General features: G+C 36.9%; 1 pseudogene; it reads right to left on the reverse strand.

Moving 5' to 3' along the window:
* LOC127683772 (polyadenylate-binding protein 1-like) overlaps positions 1-21,127 on the reverse strand; it is a 181,432-nt pseudogene that overhangs the window by 13,300 nt on the left and 147,005 nt on the right.

Consider the following 21,127-nt stretch of genomic DNA (forward strand, 5'->3'; position numbering starts at 1 on the left):
TTGGGAGGTATTAAAATATCTACACAGCTTGTTTCTTGGGTCCATTTGCTTGGAAAATATTTTTTAATTCTTTCCTCTGAGGTAGTGTATATCCTTCATATTGGGTCATTTATTCAGTATTTAACATTTTATTGGGAAATTGATTCCATTGATACTGAGAAATTTTAAAAATCAATTATCATTAATTCCTGTTATTTTATTAATTGTGGTGTGTGCATGTATGCATGTGTGTGTGTGTGTGTGTGTGTGTGTGTGTGTGTGTGTGTGTGTGTGAGTGTGTATGTGTGTGTGTTGACTTTTCTGGTGTGAGATTATTTCCTGTGTTTTCATGGGTATTGTTAACTGCCTTTGATGAAGTTTTTCTTCTAGTATTTTCTGTAGGGCTGGATATATTGATAGATACTATATATATTTGAATTCGTCATGGAGTATCTTGTTTTCTCCATTATAAAGATTGAAATTTTTGCTAGGAATAGTAATCTGTTCAGGCATCTGTAGTCTCTTATAATATTGAAGAAATCAGCAAAGAGCTTCTGGCTTTTAGATTTTCCATTGGGAGGTCTGTTATAATTCTAATATGTCTACCTTTGTATGTTAGTTAGCCTTTTACCCTGGCAGCTTTTAATATTTTTTGTTTGTTTACTTTGTTACTATTAATGGCTTGATTATTATGTGGATGTGAGACTTTCTTTTCTGGGCCAATCTATTTGGTGTTTTGTAAGCTTCTGGTACCTTTTTAAGCATGTCCTTTTAAAAAAAATTAGAAATATTTTCTTCTATGATTGTGTTGAAAACATTTTCTGAGCCTTTGAGCTAGAAAATTTCAACCTCTTCTATTCCTGCTATTCTTAGATTTGATCTTTTCATAGTGTCCCAGATTTCCTGGTGTTTTCTGTCAGGAACTGTGATAGCTACTTAAAAGAAGAAAAAAAGTGATACACTAAACACTGATCTGTGCTAGAGAAGATTTCATTCCTTAGACAGATATCTGGAGATCAGAGTAATTATGACCTATGACAAAAATGCTTTGCAAGAAATTTAGAGTCCTTGAAGGCAGATAAAGTATTTTCTTGAAATGTAGTCATATAGTTCCTCCCAAGAAACACCATTTTTGAAGAAAGCTAAGCTCTATCAACCAAAGATATGCCAAAGATAATGCATGGTCTACTCATATTCTTTTATGTCTGTTTTTTGGTATAATAAATGTAATGATATGAAGGACTATTAATGACAGGCAGTAAAGGAATATCTTCTGTAATTTAGAGAGAGAAGCTGTTGTCATGTCTTCCTGTGTAATAATTCACATAGGTTGGTCACTATATATCTAACCTTATAACTATGTTTATGCAATGAGATTATAATAAACAGTAACAGATCCCTGTTTACCTTATTGATACAAACACTATTTCTCTTTCTTCTTTTACCACAAACCTTGCATCTGTTCCTCTGTTTGCTGTTACTCCTCACCAGATTTTCCATGGTGGTGGTTTGAAAAAGATTTAATTCTGTAGTGAGACAATACAAACTACAGAGGGAAAGAATCCAGTGACTTGGGTGAAGTAAAGAATCTGCTGGCCAAAGTCTCCCTGACAACTTATCTTACACTCAGAGAATGAGTGACATGCTCTTTTATTTCTTTTGAAATACTTATTAGTCACAGCAGTAGGATTTTCCCAGGAGCAAGAAGCTGACCAATTCTTGATGCAGTTTAATTGAACTCCTTGGCCTCAGGGAACTCTCTCACTGGGGATTCTATTTGCACAGGTGCATGGCACACCAAGGCAGAAAACAAAGGTGAAGTCTGCCTTTGCCTGCTCAGGTCTTCATGGGTGACCTTTCAATAAAGCAGGAAACCTGTCTAAAATAGTACCAGTTCCTAACTGACACAGTGACCAACTGAAGTCATTAGGGGAAAGAAGACACTGGGAGAGGTGATTAAACTCTGCCTGACTTATTCAGTAATGGAGGTAGTCAGGAAGCTTAAGAAATAATGGAAATATAACAACTTCAGGAAGAAGTTGCTCTTTGTTTTAATTAAGACAAAAATGAGAGCTAATCCATTTTAATAATTAGACATTATAATGAGTTCATAAATACTATTGACAGGTCAATAGATTGTTTATTGACAAGAAAGATGCACAGTTGAGATGTTTCTTCCATGGTTGTATAGTGCCAGGGCTGATGAGTCCAGGAGCTGTCGGGCAGGGTTTTCAGGCTTGCATTGAGGTACTGAGAGGCCATTGGGAACATTTTGAAGGTAAAGCCTAGGTTCCAGTGAGAAATCCAAGACTTTGGAGATAACAGAAATCTGGGGATGGAGCATCTTCTAAGAAGGGCTGTATATAAGTAGTTGCAGAAGTACAAGGGATAGACATAAGTGTCAGAGAGCAGAACCGCATGTATAGAAACATAAGCCCTTTGAAACTGAAACCATATGCTCTGGATATGGAACTCTAGGATTTGACTTTTACTCGGCTGGCTTCATTCTTCCTTTCTTCTCTCTTTTCTCACTATGCCCCATTCCTTTGAAAATGGTAATGTGAATGTCATTCCATTCTGTGCTAGAAGGTCATAAAGAAAAACAACACAAAAAGCCACACTCAATGCACAAACATGAAACAGGCAAAACTGCACCACTGACACCAACAAAACTCCAGGATGACAAATTCAAGAAATTACCTTGACTCTTTGAAGTGATTATGGAACATTAGATTTTTGAAAAGCATTAAGATGGTAAAGAATATTGGTTCTTTTAAAGTTGGACTGAATGTGCTTTGCATCATGAGTTTGCCCTGAGTTTATGAAGGTCTGGACCAGAGAGTGATTCTTTGATCAAAAAAAAAAAAAAAAAAAAAAAAAAAAAAAAAAAAAAAAAAAAAACTTTACACTATAATGTCATGCATTTGTATACTTGGTCTTCAATGTCAATACATTTTATGAACCATAAGGTAACATAAATCTTTCTGACCCTAACTGGTTTATTTGGGGGGGTGTATTCTCACAGTAATAGAAAAGAGAGTATTATAGTTCTGATCTTTCTGGAACAGAACGTAGAGAGAGCTAATGAGATGCTGCTCCACAGTCATTCCTGCTCTTGCAAATGTATTCTGGGATGGCATTGTTTCCATTGACTCTTAGAGTTGAGATGTGGCTCGAGGTTATCTCTCCTCCTTTTGCTGCTAGTGGGACTTTTAGATATCTGGCTATTGAGTTGCTGAAAATGAAGTATGTTCCTCAGCTGCAGGCTATCCCATTATTCAAACTTCAGGAAACTGTCTCTGTTTCATTTTAGGTTCCTTTCAGGTGTAAAATTAAAGGTCCATGAAGAATCAAAATCCTTACTGATTCTTTTTTTTTCTGTTTGATATCTATATAGGACTGTAAGATTGCTAGAATATAAAAGTAGCTCATTATATTTTTACATGTTGAATTAACCAAATGTTGGATTTGGCATTATCATATATGTTCTTGATATTCTTTATCATTATTTTACATGCAAATTCATTTTACATACTTAATTCTTTCCTGTTTAAGATATGAATTTATCATAGAAGTATGATTTCAGAACAGGAGAGTTGGCTCAAGAGTTAAGAGTACTGGTTCTTTATTTTATTTTATTTATTTTTATATTTTATATTTTCTATATTCTTTGTTTACATTCCAAATGATTTTCCCTTTCCTGGTTCCCCCCACCCCCCACTCCCCATATGTCCCATATGCCCTCTTCTCTCTGCCCGTTCTCCAATCAAGCCCCTTCTTCTTCTCTGTCCTGGTACTCTGCTACATTGCTGCATCAAGCCTGTCCAGGACTAAGGCCCTCTCCTTCCTTCTTCTTGAGAATCATTAGATATGCAAATTGTGTCTTGGGTATTCAGAGCTTCTGGGCTAATATCCACTTATCAGTGACTGCATTCCATGTGTGTTCTTTTGGGATTGGGTTACCACACTTAGGATGATATTATATTTTCCAGTTCCAACCATCTGCTTAAGAATTTCATGAATTCACTGTTTTTAACTGCTGAGTAGTATTCCATTGTGTAAATATACCATATTTTCTGTATCCATTCCTCCACTGAGGGACATCTGGGTTCTTTCCAGCTTCTGGCTATTATGGATGGGGCTGCTATGAACACAGAGGAGCATGTGTCCTTATTGTATGACAGGTAATCCTCTGGGTATATGCCCAGGAATGGTATAGCAGGGTCCTCCGGAAGTGTCATGCCCAGTTTTCTGAAGATCGAACCACCAGACTGATTTCCAGAGTGGTTGTACCAGCTTGCAATCCCACCTGCAGTGGATTCTCCTCATTCTCACCAGCACCTGCTCTCTCCTGAGCTTTTGATCTTAGCAATTCTAACTTGTGTGAGGTGAAATATCAGGGTTGTTTTGATTTTCCTTTCTCTGTTGACTGAGGATGTTGAACATTTCTTTAGGTGTTTCCCAGCCACCTAAGTAAAAATTCTAATTTTCACCTAAGAGAAAATTCTTTGATTAATTCTATACCCCATTTTTAATAGGGTTATTTGGCTCGCTGGAGTCTAATTTATTGAGTTAATTTTCCACAATTTTTTATTTTATTTTGTTGATTATGGTAGGGTTTTCTAAAAACTTTTTTATAAGATCTCTTCTTTATTTATATTTCAAATGTTATCCACTTCCTGTTTTCCCCTCAGGAAACCCCATATCCTCTCCATACTCCCCATGCTCACCAAGGCACCCACTCCTGCTTCCCTGCTCTTGCATTCTCCTATATCGGACCTCTAACCTCAGGACCAAGGGCTTCTCCTTCCTTTGATGTCCATCAAGGCTATTCTCTGCTTACATATGTGGCTGGAGCCATGGGTCCTTCCATGTGTACTCTTTAGTTGATGGTTTAGTCCCTGTGAACTCTGGGGCATACTGGATGGTTCACATTGTTGCTCCTCCTATAGGTTTGCAAGCTCCTTCAGCTCCTTAGGTCCTTTCTCTCTTGCTGCTCCATTAAGGACCTTTTACTCAGGCTGGCTGAGAGCATCCACCTCTGAATTTGTCAGGTAGTAGCAGAGCCTCTTAGGAAATAGCTATTTTAGGCTCCTGACAGCAAACCTTTGTTGGAACTCAACAACAGTGTCTGGATTTTTGTAGACTGTATATGAGATAGATCCCCAGAGGAAGCTGTCTCTCTATGCTCTTTACTTCAGTGTTTGCTCCACATTTTGTCCCCATATCTCCTCACATGGGTATTTTGTTTCCCCTTCTAAGAAGGACAAAAGTATTCATACAATGGTCTTTCTTCTTCTTGAGCTTCATTTGGTTTATGAATTGTATCTTGTGTATTCCAAGCTTCTGGGCCAATATTCACATTGCCATGTGCATGCCATATGTGTTCTTTTGTGATTTAGTTATCTCACTCAGGATGATGTTTTCTAGTTCCACCCATTTGCCTAAGAATTTCATGAATTTATGGTTTGTAATTATGTAAATGTACCACAATTGCTGTATCCATTCTCATGTTGAGAGATAACTAGCTTCTTTCCAGCTTCTGGCTATTATAAATATTGCTGCTATGAACAGAGTGGATCATGTGTCCTTATTACATATTGGAGAGTCTTCTAGGTATATGTCCAGGGCTGTTATAACTGGGTCTTCAGGTAGTCCTATGTCTAAATTTCTGAGGAATGGCTAAACAGCTTTCCAGAATGGGTTGTCCAAGCTTGCAATCCCACCAGCAGTGGAGGAGTTTTCCTCTTTCTCCACATCCTTACTAGCATCTTTAGATAATAGCCATTCTGACTTGTGTCAGGTGGAATCTCAGTGTCATTTTGATTTGCATTTCCCTGATGACTAAGGATGTTGAACATTTCTTTAGGTAATTCTCAGTCATTTAATATTCCTCAGTTGAGAATTCTTTGTTCCGTAAATGGGTTATTTGTTTCTCTGGAGTCTTCTTGACTTCTTTTTTTATTTTGATTATTAACCCTCTATCAGATGTAGGGTTGGTAAAGATCTTTTCCCAATTTGTTGGTTGCTGTTTTCTCCTATTGGAATTGTCTTTTGCCTTAGCTTTATAATTTTATGAGGTCCCATTTGTCAATTCTTGATCTTATAGCATAAGCTCTTGATTTTCTGTTCAGGAAATCTTCCCTTGTTCACATGTCCTCAAGGCTCTTCCCCACTTTCTCTTCTACTAGTTTCATTGTATCTGCATTTATGTGGAGGTCTTGATCCACTTAGACTTGAGCTTTGTACAAGGAGATAAGAATGGATTGATTTGCATCTTCTGTATGTTAATCACCAGTTGAAACAACACCCCTTTGTGAAAAGGCTATCTTTTTTTTTTACCACTGGATGGTATTATCTCCTTTGTCAAATATCAAGTGACCATAGGTGTGTGAGTTCATTTCTGGGTCTTCAATTCTATTCCATTGATCTACCTGCCTATCACTATACCAATACCATGCAGTTTTTATCACTATTGCTCTGTAGCACAGCCTGAGATCTGAGATGCTGAAAACCCCAGAAGTTCTTCTATTTTTGAGAATCGTTTTGTTATCCTGTTTTGTTGTTGTTGTTGTTGTTGTTATTCCAGATCAATATGAGAATTGCTTTTTCTAACTCTATGACAGTTGAGATGGAATTGTGATTGGGACTGCATTGTATCTGTATATTGCTTTTGGCAAGATCGCCATTTTTACTACATTAATCCTTCCAATCCATGAGCACAGGAGATTTTTCCATCTTCTGAGGTCTTCTTTGATGTTTTCTTCACAGACATGAAGTTCTTCCTTCACTTGTTTTTATAGAGTCACACCAAAATACTTTCTTTATCATGTTTGTGACTATTGCGAAAGGTGCCATTTCCCTAATATCTTTCTCAGCCTGTTTATTTTTTGAGTATAGCAAGGCTAGTGATTTCTTTGAGTTAATTTTATACCCGGGCACTTTGCTAAAGTTATTTCTCACCTGTAGAAGTTCTCTGTTAGCGTTTTTGGGATCACTTAAGTATCCTATCATCTGCAAATAGTGATAGTTTGAAATCTTCCTTCCCAGTTTGTATCCTTTTGACTTCCTTTTCCTGTATAATTGCTCTATCTAAAACTGCAAGTACTGAATTGAATAGATAGGGAGAGAGGAGCAGTCTTGTCTGGTTTGTTATTTTAGTGGGATTGCTATGAGCCTATCTCCCTTAGTTTGATGTTAGCTACTGGTTTGCTGTAAATTGCTTTTAATATGTATAGGTATGAGCCTTTAATTCCTGATCTTCCTCAGTCTTGTTAAAATGAATGGAAGTACAATTTTGTCAAATGTTTTTTTTTTTTTTTTTTTGGTCTTTGAGTTTGTTTATGTAGTAGATTTCCATATATTGCACCATCCTTGCATCCCTGGGCTGAAGCATACTTGATCATGGTGAATGATCATTTTGATGTGTTTTTTGTATTTGGATGGCAAGAATTTTATTGGGTATTTTTGCATCAATATTCATAAAGGAAACTTATTTGTAGTTTTCTTCCTTTGTTGGGTTTTTGTGTGGTTTCATAAAATGAGTTGGGTAGTGTTCCTTCTCTTTCTATTTTCCAGAATAGTTTGAGGAGTATTGGTATTAGGTCTTCTTTTAAGATCCAGTAGAATTCTGTGCTAAAATTTTTTGGTTGGGAAGCTTTTGGTTTTGGGTTTTTTTTTATTTTATTTTATTTTATTTTATTTTATTTTATTTGAGACCCGGATTTACATTTTCCTTATTTATTTATTTATTTATTTATTTATTTATTTATTTATTCACCATACATCTTTTTTATTAGATATATTCTTTTTTGTTCTTTTTTTAATATTTTTATTTTCTATATTCTTTGTTTACATTCCAAATCATTTCCCCTTTCCCGGATCCCCCCTCCCCATATGTCCCATAAACCTTCTTCTCTCCATCCATTCTCCAATCACCTCCCTCCTTTTTTTCTCTGTCCTTATATTCCCCTCAAATGCTAGATCAATCCTTTCCAGGATCAGGACCTTCTCCATACTTCTTCATGGGAGTTATTTGTTATGTGATTTGTGCCTTGCGTATTCAGGGCTTCTGGGCTAATTAATATCCACTTATCAGAGATTGCATTCCATGTATATTCTTTTGTGACTGGGTTACCTCACTTAGGATGATATTTTCCAGATCAAACCATTTGCCTAAAAATTTTGAGAATTCATTGTTTCTAATTGCTGAGTAGTATTCTATTGTGTAAATATACCACATTTTCTGTATCCATTCTTCCTTTGAGGGGCATCTGGGTTCTTTCCACCTTCTGGCTATTATAAATAAGGCTTCTATGAACATAATGGAGCATATGTCTTTATTGCATGCCGGGGAATCCTTTGGATATATGCCCAGGAGAGGTATAGCAGGGTCCTCCGGAAGTGTCATGTCCAGTTATCTGAGGAACCGCCAGACTGATTTCCAAAGTGGTTGGACCTCCATGTAAAGCCAGACACACTGAAACTAATAGAAAAGAAACTGGGGAAGACCCTAGATGATATGGGCACGGGAGAAAAGTTCCTGAACAGATCACCAATACCTTATGCTCTAAGAAGAAGAATTGACAAATGGGACCTCATAAAATTACAATGTTTCTGTAAGGCAAAGGACACTGTTAAAAGGACAACCATCAAATTGGGAAAGGATACTCACCAACCCTACATCTGATAGAAGGCTAATATCCAATATATAAAAAGAACTCCAGAAGTTAGACCCCAGAGAACCAAATAACCCTATTAAAAAGTGGGGTACAGATCTAAACAAAGAACTTTCACCTGAAGAAATTCAGATGGCCAAGAGGCACCTTAAGAAGTGCTCAACCTCATTAGTCATTAGGGAAATGCAAATCAAAACAACCCTGAGATTTCATCTTACACCAGTCAGAAGGGCTAAGGTCAAAAACTCAGGAGACAGCAGGTGTTGGTGAGGATGTGGAGAAAGAGGAACACTCCTCCACTGCTGGTGGGGATATATTCTTTATTTACATTTCAAATGATTTTCCCTTTCCTGTTCCCCCCTGAAAGGCCCATAAGCCATCTCTTCTCCCCTATTCCTCGATCAACCCCCTCCTGCATCTATCGTTGTCCTGGTATTCCCCTACACTTCTGTACGGAGCCTTTCCAGGGCCAGAGGCCTCTTCTCCCTTTGATGTCCAACAAAGCCATCCTCTGCTGCCTATGCATCGTCAGCCATGGGTAACACCACATGTACTATGTGGTCATAGCAGCCCTATTTATAATAGCCAGAAGCTGGAAAGAATCCAGATGTCCGTCAACAGAGGAAAGGATATAGAAAATGTGGTATATTTACACAATGAAATACTACTCAGCTATTAAAAACAATGAAGTCATGAAATTCTTAGGAAAATGGCTGAAACTAGAAAATACAATCCTAAGTGAGGTAATCCAGTCACAGAAGAACATACATGGTATGCACTCACTAATAAGTGGATATGAGACCAGAATCTGGTCTTTCTTAGATGGTGGAACAAAATAACCACATAAGGAGATACAGAGAAAAAGTGTGGAGCAGATACTGAGGGAAAGACCTTCCAGAGACTACCCCACCTAGTGATCTATCCCATTTGCAGTTACAAAACCCAGACACTATTATCAATGCCCACAAGTACTTACTGACTAAAGCTGGATATAGATATCACCTGGGAGACTCTGCTTGTGCATCACAAATACAGAGGGGGACGCTCTCAGATAGCTATTGAACTGAGCCCAGGGTCCCCAATGGCGGAGCTAAAGAAAGGACCCAAGGAGTTGAAGAAGTTTGGAGCACCATAGGAGAAACAAAGATATGAGCGACCCAGTATTTCCCAAATTCCCAGGGACAAAAACATCAATCAGTACACAAGGCTGGGAAATTTTCAATATTTGCTTCTATTTCTTTAGGGCTTATGGAAATGTTTAGATGGTTTATCTGATCCTGATTTAAGTTTGGTATTTGGTATCTATCTAGAAAATTGTTCATTTCATCCAAATTTTCCCATTTTTTTTGAGTATAGGCTTTTGTATAGGATCTGACGTTTTTTTTTGAATTTCCTAAGTTTCTGTTGTAATAGCTCACTTTATATTTCTGATGTTGTTAATTTGGATGCTGTCTCTGTGCCCTCTGGTTACTCTGTTTATCTATCTTGTTGATTTTCTCAAAGAACCAGCTCCTGGTTTGTTTGATTCTCTATATAGCTCTGTTTGCTTTTATTTGGTTGAATTCATCCCTTAGTTTGATTATTTCCTGCTGTCTACTCCTCTTAGTTGTATTTGCTTCATTTTGTTCTAGAGTTTTTAGATGTGGTGTTAAAATGCTAGTGTATGATCTCTCCAGTCTCTTTTTGAAGTTATCCAGAGCTACAAGTTTTCCTCTTACCACTGCTTTCATTGTGTTCCATGAACTTGGGTATGTTGTACCACCATTTTCATTAAATTCTAAAAAGTCTTTAATTTCTTTATTTATTTCTTGACCAGGTTATCATTGAGTCCACGGTTGTTCAGCTTCCATGTGTTTGTGGGCTCTCTTTACTTTTTGTTGTTATTGAAGCCCAGCTTTATTCTGTGGTGATATGATAGAAGGCATGGGATTATGTCAGTCTTCTTATGTCTGTTGAGGTCTGTTTTGTGACCAAATTTATGGTCAATTTTGGAGAAGGTACCATGAGATGCTGAGAAGAACATATATTCTTTTTATTTTGAATGAAATGTTCGATAGATATCTGTTAAATCCCTTTGGTCCATACCTTCTGTTAGTTTCACCGTGTTTCTGTTCCGTTTGTGTTTTCCTGATGTGTCCATTGATGAATGTGGAGTGTTGAAGTCCCCCACAATTATTGTGTAAGGTACAATGCATGATTTTAATAAGTACCCCTGCATTTGGAGCATAGATGTTCATAATCAAGAGTTCTTGGTAGATTTTTCCTTTGACCAATATGAAGTGTCCTTCTTTCTTTATTTTTTGATGACTTGTTTGAAAGTCGATTTTATCTGATATATCGAATGGCTACTCCAGCTTCTTTCCTGGGACCATTTCCTTGGAAATTTGTTTTCCAGCCATTTACTCTGAAGTAGTGTTTGTCTTTGACACTGAATTGCATTTTCTGTAAGCAGTAATGCGCTGGGTACTGTATTCCTATCCAGTCTGTTAGTCTACATGTTTTTATTGGGGAATTGAGTCCACTGATGTTAAGAGATATTAAGGAATAGTGATTGTTGCTTCCTATTATTTTTTATGTTATTTTTATGTTTTGTAGTTATTTTTTTGGGGGGGGGGTTTGAAAGAAGATTACTTTCTTAATTTACCTAGGGTGTGGGTTCCCTCCTTGTGTAGATGTTTTCTATCTATTGTCTTTTGTAGGGCTGGATTTTGGGAATGATATTGGGCAAAAAATGTTTTGTTACAAAATATCGTTGCTCTCCATCTATAGCAATTGAGAGATTTGCTGGGTATAGTAGTCTGGGCAGGAATTTGTCTGCTCTTAGTGTCTGTATGACATCTGCCCAGGATCTTCTAGCTTTCATAAAGTCTGGTATAATTCTGGTAAGTTAGCCTTTAAAAATTACTTGACTTTTCCCTTACTTCTTTTAATTTTTTTTGTTTTGTTTTGATTTTGTTTAGTACATTTGATGTTTTGATTGTATGTGATGGGAGGAATTTCTGGTCTGGTTCAGTCTGTTTGGAGTTCTTTTGGCTTCTTTTATGTTCAAGGGAATCTCCTTAGGTTAGGGAAGTTTCTTCTATAATTTTGTTGAAGATATTTATTTGTTTTTTAAGTTGGGCATCTTTACTTTCTTCTATATCTATTATCCTTAGTTATGGTCTTCTCATTGTGTCCTGGATTTTGTGGATGTTTTAGGTTAGGAACATTTTGCATTTCACATTTTCTTTGACTGTTTTTTTCAATGTTTTCTATGGTATCTTCTTTTTTGTTTGTTTGTTTGTTTTTTGTTTTTGTTTTTTGGATTTGGTTTTTTCAAGACAGTGTTTCTTTGTATAGCCCTGGCTGTCCTGAAACTCACTCTATAGACCAGGCTGGCCTTGGACTCAGAAATCTGTCTGCCTCTGCCTCCCAGAGTGCTGGGATTACAGGCATTTGCCACCACCACCCAGCTCTATGGTATCTTCTGCACCTGAGATTCTCTCTTCTATCTCTTGTATTCTGTTGGTGATGCTTGCATCTATGTGTCCTGATCTCTTTTCTAGGTTTTTTATCTCCAGAGTTGTTTCCCTTTGTGTTTTTTTTTTTTATTGTTTCTACTTCCATTTATAGATCGTGAATGGTTTTGTTTTATTCCTCCACCTGTTTGTGTTTTCATATAATTCTTTAAGGGATTTTTGTGTTTTCTCTAAGATAAGGAAGGACACTTCATACAGGTCAATGGAAAAAATCTACCAAGAAGAACTCTTGATTTTAAACATCTAAAGTGGTTGTATCTGGTTATTTGCATTATCTTGTATTTCTTTAAAATAATTATTTATGTTCTTCTTAAAGTCCTCTATCAGCATCATGAGATGTGAATTTAAATGCAAATCTTGCTTTTTAGATATGTTGGAGTATCCAGGACTTTCTGTGGTGGGAGAACTGGATTCTGGTGATGCCACATAGTCTTGGTATCTGTTGATTATGTTCTTACACTTCCTTTTTACCCTCTGTTTATCTTTGCTGTTAGCCAGTCTTGCTGCCTCTGATTGTGGCTTTTCAATTCTCAAAGCCTGTGTGTCAGTACTCCTGGGAGACCAGTTCTATCAAGGAGGAATTTAGGTATGAAGAAATGTGGTACAAGGTCAGCTTTTGGGTGGAGACTTTAACTGGAAGGATCCTGTCCCAAGGTGATCCTTCATTCCTGTGTACTGATGGTTCTGAGTGGGTCCCTCTTGGGCCAGGAATTTGAGAAATGGTTGCCCTTCCTGTGCTCGGTGGTATGTAGACATTGAAAGAACACCAGCTCTCTCCTGGTGATATTTGTGTATGTAGCTCTGTGGCCCAGGATCAGCTCTGGGTACAGATGGAAATTGGAAGACTCCTGTCCCAGATAGCCCCTAGGTTCCTGTGTCCTGAGGATTCCAGGCTGGTTCTTCTGAGGACCAGTCATGGTCCTACCTGCAATTCCAGAATTGTCCATACTACTGGAAGGCTAGTTATCTCCCTTTACCACCTGGGCATGGAGTCCTGTGGGTAGTGTTTTTTTTTAATTAATTTACTTTTTATCTTGATCACAACTTCTCCTTCCACTTCTCCCAGTCCTTCTCTTTCACCTCCCTTCTCTGCCTCTCCTTGTACCCTTCTTCTCAGAAAAGGGAAGGGTTTACATGCATAGCAAGAAGCCTTGGCACATCAAGTTACAATAGGAGTAGGTATATATTCTCCTATTGAGGCTAAATAGAGCAGCCCAGCAAGGAAAAGGTATCAAAAGGCAGGCAATAGAGTCAGAACAGGTCCTGTACCTGCTATTATGAGTCACACATGTAGATCAATCTCCACATTTGTTACATATATGTGGGGGGGGGGGCTAAGTCTGTTCCATGCTTGTTCACTGGTTGCAATTCAGTCTCTGTCAGGACATCTGGGCTGAGGATAGTTGATTCTAGGTTTTCTTGTAATGTCCTTAACATATCTAAATCTTTCAATCCTTCTTTCCTCACTTTTACTGGATCCACCAAGCTCCATTTAATGTTTTGATATTTCCACAACTTTTAAGAAAAGATTAATTAATGCTTTAATACATTTGTATGTTATTAAAGTGGTTATTTCAACTTGTATAAAGTTAATAGCTCATTTTAAGCTAAGAAACAATGCCTCATGTCTTAACCATTTTTGAAATAAAATTCAGTTTAATTATTTGATGAGAGGCCAACATAATAAAAAATGAAGAGGAATCACCATCCCTGACTTCAAGCTATACAATAGTGATAAAAACTGCATGGTATTGGTACAGCAACAAGCAGGTAGATCAATGGAATAGAATTGAAGACCCAGAAATGAGCCTACACACTTATGGTCACTTGATCTTTGACAAAGAAGCTAAAAACATCCAGGGGAAAAAAAGACAACCTTTTCAGCAAATGGTGCTGATTCTACTGGCTATTAACAAGTCCGAAGAATGCAAATTGATCCATTCTTATCTCCTTGTACAACATTCAAGCCCAAGTGGATCAAGGACCTCAACATAAAAGCAGATACACTGAATCTAATAGGAGAAAAAGTGGAGAAACACTTTTGAACACATGGGCATAGATGAAATTTTCCGAACAGAATACCAATGGCTCATGCTCTAAGATCAAGAACCAACAAATGGGATCTCATAAAATTACAAAGCTTCTGTTAAGCAAAGAACTCTGTTAATATGACAAAATGACAACGAACCGATTGGAAAAAAGATCTTTATCAATCCTATAACTGATAGAGGGTTAATATTCAATATATACAAAGAACTCAAGAAGTCAGACTCCAGAGAAACAAATAACCCTATTAAAAACAGAGAATTATCAACTAAGGCATACTAAATGGACAGGAAGCACCTAAAATATGTTCAACATCCTTAATCATCAGGAAAATGCAAATCAAAACTACCCTGAGATTCCACCTCACACCAGTCAAAATGGCTAAGATCAAAATCTCAGGTGACAACAGATGCTAGTGAGGATGTAAAGAGAGAGGAACATTCCTCCATTGTTGGTGGGATTGAAAGCTGGTACAACCACTGTGAAAATCATTCTGACAGTTCCTCAGAAAATTGGACATAGAACTACCTGAGGACCCAGCTACACCACTCCTGAGCATATATATCCAGAAGATTCTCCAACATGTAATAAGGGCACATTGTTTACTATATTCATAGCAGCTGTATTTGTAATAACCAGAATCTGGAAACAAGCCAGATGTCTCTCAACAGAGGAAAGGATACAGAAAATGTAGTACATTTGTACAATGGAATACTAGACAGCTACTAAAAACAATGCCTGCATGAAATTCATAGGTAAATGGAGGAATTTGAAAATATCACCCTGCATGATGTAACTCAGTCACAAAAGAACACACACTATATACACTCACTGATAAGTGCATATTAACCTAAAAGTTCAGGAATACCCAAGATTTCAATTAGCAGACCATATGAAGCACAAGTAGGAAAAACAAAGTGTGAATGCTTCACTGCTTCTTAGAAGGAGAAACAAAATACTCACAGGAGGAAATATGTAGACAATTTGTGAGCAGATATTGAAGAAAATGCCATCCAGAGACTGTCCCACCTGGGGATCCATCCCGTATACAGTTGCCATCCCTGGATGCTATTGAAAATGCCAGGAAGTATTTGCTGAAGGTAGCCTTATATGGTTGTCTCCAGAGAGCCTATGCCAGGGCCTGGTAAATACAGAGGTGGATGCTTTCAGTCAACCATTAGACTCAGCACAGGGTTGCCAATGGAGTATTTGGAGAAGGGACTGAAAGAGCTGAGAGGGATTGCCATGGGGAAAGCATCAGTGTCAACTGGCCAGACACTCCGCAGCTCCTAGGAACTGGTCCACCAACCAAAGGGTAAACTTGGATAGACACATGAATCTGGGGACATATGTAGCAGAGGATGGCCTTGTTGGACATCAGTGGGAGGAGACCTTGGGCTGGAGTTGTTTCATGCCCCAGTGTATGGGAATTCCAGGGCATGAAGGCTGGAGTGGGTGAGTGATTAGGGGACCATCCTCATAGAAGCAGGGAGAGTGGGATGAAATGGGGGGGGGGGTTCTAAAGGGCAGACCTGGTAAGGGGAAAACATTTGAAATATAAAATTTAAAAATGTCCAATTAAAAAGAAAAAAAAGAAAAATAATTCATATAAAGTTTTATAGCATATGTCAATATTATCATAAAGTTGGGAAGCTCTATTAGGGAATACATTGCATAATAAAATGTTTTCTTAAGAGTTTCAGAAGGGGAATAACATTTGAAATGTAAATAAATAAAATAACCCCCCAAAATGTAGAAAATAATTAATGAAACAAGAAAAAAAGTGTTCTGTCTCTCCTCTAGGGTTGTTATTACATTCTGTTAGTTTGAGTCTAAGATCCCAAGATCCCAAATTATTCTGTTATATATAGAAAAGTATTGACAATGTCTCTAGGAAAATGTGATCAAAGATTCATTAAAGATATATAAAGTTGTGTTACCTAGTACTACCACTTCTGGATGTTTGCGCAGAGTAAATAAGATCAGAGCATATTTATCAGCGCTTTATTCTTAGAGCTATGCCATGTGATCAAACTAAATTTCCATCACCAAGTGTATGCATAGGAAAAATGAGCTACTATAGCAGAAGAATATTATTTAGGGTTTTATAGAAGAAAATGCTTGATTTATGGCAACATATATGGAACTCAAGGATAAGATATTAAGAGGAATATGTTAGATACTGATAGAGAAATGTAATTATTTCATGTATTAACTTATTTTTGAGTGATAGAAAATTGTTTTCACAAAATAAGAGAATAGAATAGTCATGACTAGATATTAGGAAATTCAGTGAGAGAAAATACAGATGAAGAAGTACTAAGGTATACCTGAATATGGAGTGTAATGCCTAATGTTCTACAATGCAACAGAATACAATGCAACAGTAAACATTATATGAACCATTTGTATGTAAGTAGCTACATCTGATTATTGATTTTTGTACATAATCTTTATTTCTATTTCCATACTTCCACTGATACCCAATCTACTAAATTGTGACCCATCTAAGTATGTAGAGACAAGGATAGACCATTTCAATTTTTAACATGCATCCAATTTTAATACTTGTATTAATAATTAATAATAATAATTGTGTAGAATGAGTTTTAATTACTGAAGGATAGGATAATAAATTTGAGCTATTTGGTTTTACAGCCTAGAGTCTATATCACTGAATTTATTAGGTTCCAAGACTATAAACTAGCTCACTGAGACAAGTATTCTCTTTGCCATTTGTTGTATGAAGACATTTCTTCTATGATAATGAAGTCTTCTAATTACTTTTAATTGAAACTCAATCTAGTTGTTATAACTCCCTAATCTTGAATAAAATTAAAACCAAGTCTGAGTAGAGAATGAAAACTGGTAAAAAAAATTTCAGCTTACAACCCATGAGTTTGGCAGAGGAATACATTGAGGACTTTGGGCCACTTTGTCATAGATTTGGACACCAAAGGGGAAATGACCTCCATCTCTCATGCTAGTGATAACATAGATATCTATCAAGGTCCTGGCCTGCTCCTTAGGCTACCTAAGCAATAATCAAAAAGGAATTTCCCTCCCTTGAATCACTGTCAGGACCCTTGGAATCAATATACTCAGAACTGTGTCCAAAAGTAACTAACAGCAAAAGAACAAACAAATGGGACATTTCTACCAAAGGAAGAGAAAGAAGAGTTTCAAAGAGAAGCTGAGGAAATACCACTAATGACTACTTATTTTCTTCCATGGATTTACATTTGCCTCTGAGTATATAACTACATATAGAACAGCAATGGACAATATGCAATATTACTTTCTTTTAGGATATATTACCTATTTAAATTATCAGCATGATTGGATTAATTTATAAGCATATTTACTTTCTTGAAAATATGTCACAGGGAATATTTTAATACAATATTATTTTCAAATATTTTTTATTCATGAGTACAATGTACTTTGATTATATTCATCTCCTAATTCTTTACCAACTTCATTATCATCTTTAATCAATATGACTCTCTTTCTCGATTTCTTTTAAATTTTTAAATTTTTTCCTTTTTTATCATTTTCTACATTCTTTGTTTACACTCCAAATGATTTTCCCTTTCCTAGTTCCCCCCCTCACCATAAGTCCTATAAAGTCCTCCAAAATCCTTTTCCCTTTGAAAGTTCTCCCATCAAACCCCTCCTACATCTCTGTCTTAGTAATCCCCTCCAATGCTTCATCAAGATTGTCCAGGACCATGGCCCTCTCCTTCCTTCTTGCTGGGAATAAATGATGTGGCATGTGAATTGGGTCTTGGGTATTCAGAGCTTCTGGCTAATATTCACTTATCAGTGACTACATTCCATGTGTGTTCTTTTGGGATTGGGTTACCTCACTTAGAATGATATTTTTCAGATCTAACCATTTGTCTAAGAATTTCATGAGTTCATTGTTTTTAATTGCTGAGTAGTGTTCCATTGTGTAAATATACTATATCTTCTGTATCCATTCCTCCACTGAGGGACATCTGGGTTCTTTCCAGCTTCTGGCTATTATAAATAGGGCTGCTATGAACAGTGGAGCATGTGTCCTTATTGCATGCTAGGGAATCCTCTGGGTATATGCCCAGGAGTGGTATAGCAGGGTCTTCTGGAAGTGTCATGTCCAGTTTTCTGAGGAACCAGCACTGATTTCCAGGGTGGTTGTACCAACATGCATTCCCACCAGCAGTGCAGGAGTGTTCCTCTTTCTCCCCATCCTCACCAACACCTGCTGTCTCCTCAGTTTTTTATCTTAGCCATTCTGAATGGTATGCGGTGGAAACTCACTGTTGTTTTGATTTGCATTTCCCTAATAAATAATGATGCTGAACATTTCTTAAGGTGCTTCTGAGCCATTCGAAGTTCTTCAGGTGAAAATTCCTTGTTTAGTTCTCTACCCCATTTTTTAATAGGGTTATTTGGCTCTCTGGAGTCTAACTTCTTGTGTTATTTGTATATATTGGATATTAACCCTCTGTCGGATATAGGGTTGGTGAAGATCTTTTCCCAATTTGTTGGTTGCCGTTTTATCCGATTGACAGTGTCCTTTGCCTTACAGAAACTTTGTAATTTTATGAGGTCCTATTTATCAGTTCTTGATCTTAGAGCATAAGCTATTGGTGTTCTAGTCAAGAACTTTCCATCTATGCCCTTGTCCTCAAAGGTCTTCCTCAGTTTCTTTTCTATTAGTCTTACTGTGTCTGGTTTTATGTGGAGGTCCTTGATCTACTTGGAGTTGAGCTTAGTACAAAGATATAAGAATGGTTCAATTAGCAATCTTCTGCATAATGACCTCCAGTTGAGCCAGCACCATTTGTTGAAAAGGCTATCTTTTTTCCACTGGATGTTTTCAGCTCCTTTGTCAAAGATCAAGTGACCTAGTTGTCTGGGTACATTTCTGGGTCTTCAATTTTATTGCATTGATATACCTGCCTGTCACCGTGCCAATACCATGCAGTTCTTAACACTATTGTTCGGTAGTACTGTTTGAATTTGGGTATACTGATTCCCATAGTAGTTCTTTTACTCTTGAGAATAGTTTTAGCTATCCTGGGTTTTCTGTAATTCCAGATGAATTTGAGAATTGCTCTTTCTAACTCTATGAAGAATTGAGCTGGGATTGTGATGAGCATTGCATTTAATCTGTATATTGCTTTTGGCAAGATGGACATTTTTAGTATACTAATCCTGCCAATACATGAGCATGGAAAATTTTTCCATCTTCTGAGGTCTTCTTCTGTTTCTTTTGTCAGAGATTTGAAGTTCCTGTCATACAGATCTTTCACTTGTTTGGTTAGAGTCGTACCAGATACTTTATATTCTTTGTGGCTATTGTGAAGAATGTCATTTCCCTAATTTCTTTCTCAGCCTGCTTATCCTTTAAGTATAGGAAGGCTACTGATTTGCTTGATTAGATTTTATAAACAACCACTTTGCTGAAGTTGTTTATCAGCTGTAGGAGTTCTCTAGTGGAGATTTTTGGGTCACTTAAGTATACTATATCAAATACAAATAGTGATAGTTTGATTTCTTCCTTTACAATTTGTTTCCCTTTGACCTCCTTATGTTGTTTAATTGCTCTAGCTAAAACTTCAAGTACCATATTGAAAAGATATGGAGAGAGGGGGCAGTCTTGCCTAGTCCCAGATTTTAGTGTGATTGCTTCAAGTTTCTCTGCATTTAGTTTGATATTGGCTACCAGTTTGCTGTATATTGCTTTTGCTATGTTTAGGTATGGACCTTGAATTCCTGTTCTTTCCAAGACTTTTTGCATGAAAGGATGCTTAATTTTGTCAAATGCTTTTTCAGCATTTGATGAAATGATCATGTGGTTTTTTTCTTTGAGTTTGTTTGTGTAATGGATTGATTTGATGGATTTCTTTATATGGAAAGCATCCCTTTATCCCTGGGATGAAGCCTACTTGATCATGGAGAATGATCTTTTTGATGTGTTCTTCAATTCGATTGGCAAAAATTTTATTGAGTATTTTTGCAACAATATACATAAGAGATAATGGCCTGTAGTTCTCCTTTTTTGTATCTTTGTGTGGCTTTGGTATCAGCATAATTGTGGCTTCCTGGAAGGAGTTTGGTAGTGCTCCTTCTGTTTTTATTTTGTGGAATAATTTGAAGACTATTGGTGTTAGGTCATCTTCGAAGGTCTGATAGAATTCTGCACCGAAACCACCTGGTCCTGTGCTTTTTTTGGTTGGAAGACTTTCTGTGACCCCTTCTATTTCTTTAGGGTTTATGGGGCTTTTAGATGATCTATTTCATTATGATTTAATTTTGCTATTTTTGTAACTTTAGTAAAGTTTCTTTTATGAATGAGGGTGCCCTTATATTTGGAGCATAGTTGTTCAGAATTGAGAGTTCTCCTTTGTGGATTTATCCTTTGATCATCAAGAACTGTCCTTCCATGTCTCTTTTGATGACTTTAGGTTGAAGTCAATTTTATCTGATATTAGAATGGCTACTTTGGCTTGTTTCCTGAGATCATTTGCTTGTAAAATTGTCTTCCAGCCTTTTACTGTGAGGTAGTGTTTGTCTTTGACACTGAGGTGTGTTTCCTGTAAGCAGCAAAATGTAGGGTCCTGTTTACATCTTCAGTCTTTTAGTCTATGTCTTTTTATTGGGGAATTTAATCCATTGATGTTTATAGATATTAAGAAATAGTGATTATTACTTCCTGTTATTTTTGATGTTATTTTTATATTTGAGTGGTTATCTTCTTTTGGGTTTGATGGAAGAAGGTTACTATCTTGCTTTTTCCAGGGTGTAGTTTCTCTCCTTGTATTGGTGTTTTCTCTCTATTATATTTATAGAGATGGGTTTGTAGAAAGATATTCTGTAAATTTTATTTTATCATGGAATATCTTGCTTTCTCCATCT

Source organism: Apodemus sylvaticus, chromosome 4 (genome assembly GCF_947179515.1).
Source record: "Apodemus sylvaticus chromosome 4, mApoSyl1.1, whole genome shotgun sequence".
In the NCBI taxonomy this organism is placed as follows: domain Eukaryota; kingdom Metazoa; phylum Chordata; class Mammalia; order Rodentia; family Muridae; genus Apodemus; species Apodemus sylvaticus.